Raw genomic sequence first — 9,025 nt, forward strand, 5'->3', positions numbered from 1 at the left:
ACAATACGTTTAATATAAGTTAATCTTTTCAAGCTAAATAAAGGGGCAAGATGACAGGGACAGATTTCAGCACTTACGTTTGCAGGTGCACACCTTGTGGCTCTTTCTTGGGTAGCTGCAGGAGATTTTGAAGTAAGGATTACACAGACAGCCAATATACCTATGTTCTATTATTATTTAAGCACCTGGCGTTATATGTTTTCTAAGGCACACATTTTTACATAAATATTTGAAATATTTTGGGTAACCTTCATTCTAATTGGGAACACTCTGCTATCCAGAGAATGCATAAAACCTCAGTGAACTATCATGCACGTCTCTTTGGATATTTATTTAAATTAGAAAAATTATTCACCAGTTCTGTCTTAGAAACTTTCAGATATTTATAGGTAATTTTAAATGACCTTTTTGGATATAAAATACATGTAGTTAGCATTATTCAAAGGTTATAGAAGAATGTACAGGCGGTGGCCCCTTGCTTCCGCCCGGCCAGGAGGTCTGACGTGGAAGCTGCTGGCTGGCCAAGCTTCCAAGGAAACCCCCTGGGAACCAGAGCCCGAGCCGGAGCCAGAGCGCAGGCCTAGGTGAGGGGAGGTGGCGACTTCGAGGCTCGATTAGGCTTCGCTTCCGAGGCCGGGGCCAGCCTCTGATGGTCGATGAGGGAGGACAGGCAGTTCATCATGGGTGGCTTTTTCTCAAGCATTTTTTCCAGTCTGCTTGGAACCCAGGAAATGAAGATTTTAATTTTGGGATTAGATGGAGCAGGAATAACTACAATTTTGTACAGATTACAGGTTGGAGAAGTCGTTACTACGATTCCTACCGTTGGATTTAATGTTGAGACGGTAACATACAAGAACCTAAAATTCCAAGTCTGGGATTTAGGAGGACAGACAAGTATCAGGCCATACTGGAGATGTTGTTATTCAAACACAGATGCAGTCATTTATGTAGTAGACAGTTGTGATCGAGAGCAAATTGGCATTTCCAAATCAGACTTAGTTGCCATGTTGGAGGAAGAAGAGCTGAGAAAAGCCATTTTAGTGGTGTTTGCAAATAAGCAGGACATGGAACAGGCCATGACTCCCTCAGCGATGGCAAATTCACTTGGGTTACCTGCCTTGAAGGACTGAAAATGGCAAATATTCAAAACTTCAGCAACCAAAGACATTGGCCTTGATGAGGCAATGGAATGGTTAGTTGAAACATTAAAGAGCAGACAGTAATTCAGTCACTTCTGCTCCTCTGAAACGAAGACCACATCACATACCCCTTTGGAAATAGTTAAAGTGTGCTTCACACTACTAAATGTTAAAACTGTATGATTGTCAGCATATACCAAACTGACTGCAACATTTGTAATAAATATTAAAAATAAGTATTTGGTTGGAAAAAAAGAATGTACATAGTAAAGCCTCCTTCCTCCCTCCATTGCCCAGCCACATAGCTCTATACCCTCAGAGCAAACACTGATGACAATTTTATAGATCATTTGTAAAATGGGAAATTAGATAAAATGGCTTTAAAATAAGTTCTTTTCTTCTCACATATTATTCTTATTGCATACACCTGGTCAAGGCTATCTCACCTTTTAGATCTCATTTGAAAAGGGACAAACTTAAGAACCTTCCTGACTCTTCATTTGGGTTTAACTTTCTCTTGCTTTTGATCCCATAATATCAGATAATTTATCTTTTATAATATATATCATACCCACAATTTATTATACAATATCTATCTTTCCCACTGGACTATAATTTTTATACAAGATAGGAAAAGTATATCATATTAACAGGTATGCTCTTACCCTTAAACAGTGCCTTGCACAAGTTTGATACATAATGAAGTCTTAGTGAATGAGTGTGAAATTAATGTGTGGGTTAATCTATGAGTCCAGTCCAAAAAACAGAAACCATACGAGGTCTTTTAAGCAGAGGGAATAAAATTCAGGGAATTGTTCACATGGATGATAGAAGAGCTGGTGAATCAATCAGGGATAATTAGGCAAACCAGAGATTAAAAACATCTAGGAGCATGACTAGCCTAGACAAGAAGGGACAGAAGGAAGAAGTAGTGATGGAACCACGGAATGCGTTTTGGGACTCAGTAGAGCATAGATCCTTCTGTCTCAGTGCAGAAAGAATTCAGCGAGAGGCAGAGTGACAGATAAGGAACGAGTTCATTAGTATAGGACGCTTGTGAGAGATAGAACTGGCAGGCAAGGGAATGCCACCCTGAGAACTAAGTGGGCTACATTTTTACAATCAAAGGAAAAAGACCATCTTTTTCCTCATTTTTTTTTTTTCTTTTTTGCGGTACGCGGGCCTCTCACTGTTGTGGCCTCTCCCGTTACGGAGCACAGGCTCCGGACGCGCAGGCTCAGCGGCCATGGCTCACGGGCCCAGCCACTCCGCGGCATGTGGGATCTTCCCGGACCGGGGCATGACCCCGTGTCCCCTGCATCGGCAGGCGGACTCAACCACTGTGCCACCAGGGAAGCCCTTCTTCCTCATTTTGAGTAGATATCAAACTTTTATCTCTAGCTCCTCCTCCACATGGGGTGGGGGAGTTTTCTTTTTCCTACATGGTCGAACTGGGACTATCATGGTACTATGGGAATGAGCAAAAAGGCAGTAACATATACTAAAATATGGTAAATCATCTCAGGTTTCAGTATAATGCCACCTTTCCCCTGTATTCCTGCTCTTAGTACGTGCAGAAAAAGCCCCTTCTCAAGGATCATTAACTTACTGACTTCAATGGACAGGATGTGGACCGTTCCACCACTGTTTTATTGTTTTGGGGTATGTCTCATGCTTCTATCGCGTAGTTTTGTTGCTAAGTAAGCCCACTTGGTTTTGTTGTTAAGCAGGCCTACTTTCTTGTGTAATCATTAATTTATGTGGTCTCCCATACTTTGGTCTCTACTTAGGATCCCTTAGTGGGATTAACTATTGAATATTTAATCACCTACTTTGTCCCTTTACTCTGTCCCTATCAGTGATACCAGATCTAGAAGTTGGGCTACTCAAAGAGCTAGAACTTTGGCTATCAGCAGTTGGATCTCAGAAGGAGGGGTTTTTGTTCTGCATGAGCTGAGAAGATGCAGCCAAAGCCAAAGATATTCCTGCAGAGTCTAAGAGAAGAAGAAATACTCTGGTTTCTCTATTGCTCTCACCTTCCCATTTTCACCATTGCTTAAACCTGTCCAGAATCCAGTTGGCAAGAGAGACCAGCTGGCAGGAAAATGGTGTTCCCTGTGATGTAGAGCAGAGTGGGAGAAAGGGCAGGAAAAGGAAGAGCAGAGTAACAAATACTCAGTACCATTGACCCTATAAACCACCCGGCAGGCTCATTTCTTGGGGAGCCAGCCTGTGACCAGCAGAACACAAAATAATAATTCAGTGTAGATGAATTCAGTATAGATGTGTTTTCTGGTATTATTTTTTCAAGACAGTAAAGAGCAACATATTTCTTTGACAAAATGAAAGTATTATACAGGGTTTAAGTCAACGCATACTCATAAGATGCTACTGGGTTGGTATATAGGAAGATGTATATTGAGTAATTAGTAAAATGAATTGTGTCCATAGATAAAAAGAGAATCATGGTGAGAGTAATTAGTTCTGACATGTAAACTATGTAAGGCTGTTAGAAACACAAAGAATAGAATGGAAAAATTATTTTACATACTTTTGTGGGAAACATTTATAGCTTCTGGGACATAAAAATGTGTGATCATAAACGATCTTGTGTTTTTCTGACAGCAAATTTATGGTCCAAGTAATAGATTTCAACCATCAGAGAAAACATTCCAGACCGTTTCTTTCTTTTTCTTTTTTTTTCATTGTTTCATTATTGAAGAGCTGACAGGAAAATGAGAAAAACAATTAGTCAATTACATAAATATAGAAGGTTTTCAATAAATATACTCTATCTCTAGAATAAAGAAAATAGTATTAGGTTATGGAGGATGTGGCCCAACTGTTGGTGAAAAAATTATGTGTTTGTGTGTCTGTAATATTGGTGGTGGAAGGAATCCAGGCAAAGAAGCAAAAAACACAGATGATGAGTTATTTCTGTCTCCTGGTGGAATCTCATGAAAAAAGTAATGCAAAAAAGTGAATTATTTGAACTTACACTATCCAGATAATCTAGTGGTATACCTTAAAGTTTCTGGACACTTGATGCAAGCTCATTAAGTAAATGATTGATTGAATATATGGAATAATACAGGTGGAAAATGTACTAGAATCCATAAAGTAAAATTTCCTCATTATACAGATGAAAAATTGAGACCAAGAAAGGACAGAAACTTTCAAGTTTGCAGATATATGACAGATGATAGAGTTCCTAAAGACTAGCAGTTAAGAATACTCACCTTGCAGTCGGTCACACTTGGGATTGATTTACAACTTTGTTACTTCTTGTGTGACTATATGCAATTAAGTTCTTTCTGCCTCAGTGTTCTCATCTGTTACAGTTGGTCCTCCACATCCACGATTCCTCATCCACGGATCCAATCAACCAAAGATCCAAAATATTCGAAAAAAATTCCAGAAAGTTATAAAAAGCAAAACTTGAATTTGCCACGTGCCAGCAACTACTTATCATACATAGCGTTTACATTGTATTTACAGCTAATTACATAGCATTTACATTGTATTAGGTATTAAAAATAATCTAAAGATGATTTAAAGTATACAGGAGGATATGTATAGGTTATATGCAAATACTATTCCATTTTATATGAGGGACTTGAGTATCTTTGGATTTTGGTATCCACAGATAAATAGTCCCCTGCAGATACCGAGGGATGACTGTAGTGTTAACTTCAGCTACATTTTCCCAAAGGACAGACACGTTCACGCTCGCCAGATGCGCTGGGAGAATTCCTTAGGGATGTGGTCAGCAACACTCCACCCTCTCAGTGAGAATCTGTCCAATGTGTCTCCTGAAGTCTTCCATTTTATAGAACTATTCCGAAGGCTAGAGGGGTCCAACAATATATAATTATACAAAAATATGCTGAAGATTGGTCTAAAAAATAGAATACTCTGGGTTGCTCAGGGAAGGGGTAGTAGGAGGGCAATTTCTAGGTCGGAAAGAAGGAAGGTGATTGCTACTAGGAAAAATTTTATGGAAAAGGGTAGGCGGGCGGATCCTATAGGGTCAAATCCGCATTCGGAGGCGCTTGTTTTTTATGCGTGTTTAGTTGAGGAAGTCAGAAGGTGATAAGTACGAGTAATGAGGCTAGTATTGTGTTTGTTCATAGGGTCAGCATTAGGTTTATTGTTCTTTTTCAGAGTGTACCGAAACTAGCTGATTGGAAGTCAGTTGTACTAATTAATACTGAAAAGACTATGAGCCTCGTCAATAAATAGATACGTAAAGAAATAGTCATACAGCATTTACAAAATGTCAGTATCAAGCAGCAGCTTCGAAGCCGAAGTGGTTGTTGGATGTGAAGTGGAATTTTAATTGGCGTAGGAAACAAACAACAAGGAAAATAGAACCAATAATTACGTGTAGTCCATGGAATCCTGTGGCTACGAAGAAAGTTGATCCGTAGACTACTTCTGAGATCATAAATGGGGCTTTGTAATACTGTGATGCTTGTAGGAGTGTAAAATAAACACCGAGGGCGATTGTAATAAAGAGGGCTTGAAGTATGTGCTTACGATTTCCTTCTGTAAGGCTGTGATGGGCTCAGGTAATGGATACACCAGAGGCCAATAGCACGGAAGTGTTGAGGAGTAGTACTTCTAGGAGGTTTAAGGGGTGAATGCCTGTTGGTGGCCAGCACCTGCCTAATCCAGGGGTAGGAGCGAGGCTTGAGTGGTAGAAGGCTCAAAAAAAAGCCGGTAAAAATAGACTTCTGGGGCTTCCCTGGTGGCGCAGTGGTTGAGAGTCCGCCTGCCGATGCAGGGGACACGGGCTCGTGCCCTGGTCCGGGAAGATCCCACATGCCGCGGACCGGCTGGGCCCGTGAGCCATGGCTGCTGAGCCTGTGCATCCAGAGCCTGTGCGCCGCAAGGGGAGAGGCCCCAACAGTGAGAGGCCCGCGTACCAGAAAAAAAAAAAAAAAATAGACTTCTGATACGATAAATAAGATTATTCCATATGGAAGTCCCTTTTGGACGGTTGGTGTGTGGTGGCCTTGGAAAGTGCTTTCTCCAATGACGTCTTGTCATCACTGATATTGTTAGAATATTAGTTAGTAGGCCCAGTATTAGTAGAACTATTGAGTTGAAGTGGAATCATATGATTAGGCCTGATGTTATAAGAGCTGAAAGAGCTCCCAGAAGGGACCAAGGACTAAGATTTACTATGTGGTATGTGTGGGTTTGGTGGGTCATTATGTGTTGTCATGCAGGTATAAGCTTACTAGGAGGGTGAATACATAGGCTTGAATTATAGCGACAGTGAATTCGAGGATAGTGAGTAGGGCGAGAATGATGAATGTGATGAGAGCCATGAATGTGCTGGTGCTTATTAGCACTAGGGTTGTCTCTCTGATTAGATGTATTAGTAAGTGGCCTGCTGTAATACTGGCTGTTAGTCGCACGGCCAGTGCAACTGGTTGGATGAATAGACTGATAGTTTCGCTAATTACTAGCATAGGGATAAGGAGGCTGAGTGTGCCTTGTTGTAAGAAGTGGGCTAGGGATGCTTTTGTTTTATTACGGAAACCTGTAATGACGGCACTGGCTCATAGTGGGATGGCTGTTCCCACATTCATTAAGAGCTGTGTGGTGGGTGAAAATGAGCGGGGCAGCAGTCCGAGGAGATTGGTTGACCCAATAAATAGAATGCGTGATATTAGTATTAGTGATCAAGTTTGTCCTTTATGATTATGGATACCTATTATTTGTTTTGATATGAGTTGAATTAGCCATTGTTGAAGGGAAATTATGTGATTATTAATTAGTCTTTTTGATGTTGGAAATAAAATACTTGGGAATATAATGATCAGAATGACTATGGGGAAGCCTTTTATTATTGGGGTTACGAAAGGGGCAAATAGATTTTCATTCATACTGTTTCTCAAGGGATAGGTTGTTTTTGCACTTTAGTGAGTGTTGATTTTGGGTTGGGGTAGTAGATGTGTTTTGAGATTTTTATTTGAAATATAAATAATGATAGAAATATAGATGAAATAGTAATAAATAATAGTAATATAGTAATAGTAATATTATTACTAGGACAGGTAAGGATAGTAGAAGCAATGCTGCTGTGGTTAGTATTTGTCATACGAATAGTGGTGTTTGGTACTGGGCTATAGCGGGTGGTTTTATGTTCATGATAGTAGTGACAAAATTAACAGCCCCGAGAATTGAGGATACGCCTGCTAAATGTAGAGAAAAAATAGTAAGCTTCTTCATGTGCTGAGTTGGGTGGGACCCGGCCTCGCTGCCTTTGCCCGCGCCGCCGCCTCGCTTTCTTGCGCCCCGACTCGCCCTCGCTCCCACTCCCCGGCGGGGTGGCGGCGGGCCGGAGCGGCAGAGGCAGTAAGAGCCCGCCTCTATGATGAAGTTCAAGCCCTACCAGACGCGGACCTATGACCGCGAGGGCTTCAAGAAGCGGGCTGTGTGCTTGTGCTTCCGGAGCGAGCAGGAGGACGAGGTGCTGTTGGTGAGCAGCAGTGGGTACCCAGACCAATGGATTGTCCCAGGAGAAGTAATGGAGCCCGAGGAGGAGCCTGGCGGTACTGCCGTGAGGGAGGTTTATGGAGAGGCTGGAATCAAAGGAAAATTGGGCAGACTCCTGGGCATATTTGAGAACAAAGACCGAAAGCACAGACATATGTTTATGTTCTTACTGTCACTGAAATACTAGAAGCCTGGGAAGATTCTGTTAATACAGGAAAAAGAGAGAGTGGTTCAAAGTAGAAGATGTCATCAAAGTTCTCCAGTGTCATAAGCCTTACATGTCGAGTATCTGGAAAAACTAAAGCTGGGTTGTTCTCCAGCCAATGGAAATTCCACAGTCCCTTCCCTTCCAGATAGCAACACTGTGTTTGTAACTGCTGCACAGACCTCTGGGCTGCAGTCTAGTGTGGGACAGAGAGAACTGGAAGGACCTCTTCCACCATGTGCAGTCTCATGGGCAGAGGCTTTATTATCCTTGGCAAACATCTGAATGACACTTGCAAACTGTCTGAATTTGCCATGCAGGATTTTCAAACAATTTGCATGTTTTTTTTTCAGATGCTTTCAAATCTTCTTTTAAAAAAAAAAAAGTGCAAAATATTTTAACAAGCCAAAGCCATGTGGAATTTTTTTTAGATGCCTTAACTGTGCCCCCAGCCCACACACCTTGTTATTTTGGTTGGCATTTTCACAGCATTTTTTTCTCAGTTTTTTGTCCATTTGATGTCAGTCTGTGGTTTTTGTCAGATCAGCTTATTCATGGGTATATTTTCCCCTTAAATTGTTTTCTCATTCACAGTATTAACATATTCAACAAATCCTTCTGTTGTGGGAATTTATGACAATAATTCTTGATATTAAAGCAGTCCATCAACCCCAAAACTTGTTTCATAGGATCACAATTTTGATTCATAGATTCCAGATTTTGGACTATTTCTATATGGCCCTATTTTCAGGAATTTGTCAACACATTTGTCTCAATTTTCGTAACTGGTATTATGTCCCTAACTACCTGATATGGCCAGTTCCCCTAAAACTCAATAGTCCTTTAACACAGAGTTTAACTCTATAGAGCTGGTGATTGTTAGGCAGGTACAGTAAGCAAAATGCATGTAGTACATAACATCTTATCATGAAAACTGTATTCATGGAATTTGAGTTAGCATGTTCCATTGACAATTCCCTTCATCCATAATCTCTCTTTACACAGAATACATGAGAACCATATTTCCCTCAATGTAAATTGCTTTTAAAAACATATTTCCAGTTTTTTTAATTTAGTGACATCTCTTCAGTTAAACTTTCTGGTTACCACCTTAAATGCCAGTCAGTGCTAACTGCCTCACAATTGAGTGAAATGGCCTTCTTGTTCA

General features: G+C 40.8%; 2 pseudogenes; both read left to right on the forward strand.

Moving 5' to 3' along the window:
* Positions 1-669: 669 nt before the first annotated feature.
* Positions 670-1,386, forward strand: LOC115860291 (ADP-ribosylation factor-like protein 1 pseudogene; annotated as a pseudogene).
* A 6,141-nt stretch (positions 1,387-7,527) lies between these two features.
* LOC115860289 (diphosphoinositol polyphosphate phosphohydrolase 2 pseudogene) lies at positions 7,528-8,142 on the forward strand (annotated as a pseudogene).
* The last annotated feature ends 883 nt before the right edge of the window (positions 8,143-9,025 follow it).

The sequence above is a fragment of the Globicephala melas genome, chromosome 3, assembly GCF_963455315.2.
Source record: "Globicephala melas chromosome 3, mGloMel1.2, whole genome shotgun sequence".
Lineage (NCBI taxonomy): Eukaryota > Metazoa > Chordata > Mammalia > Artiodactyla > Delphinidae > Globicephala > Globicephala melas.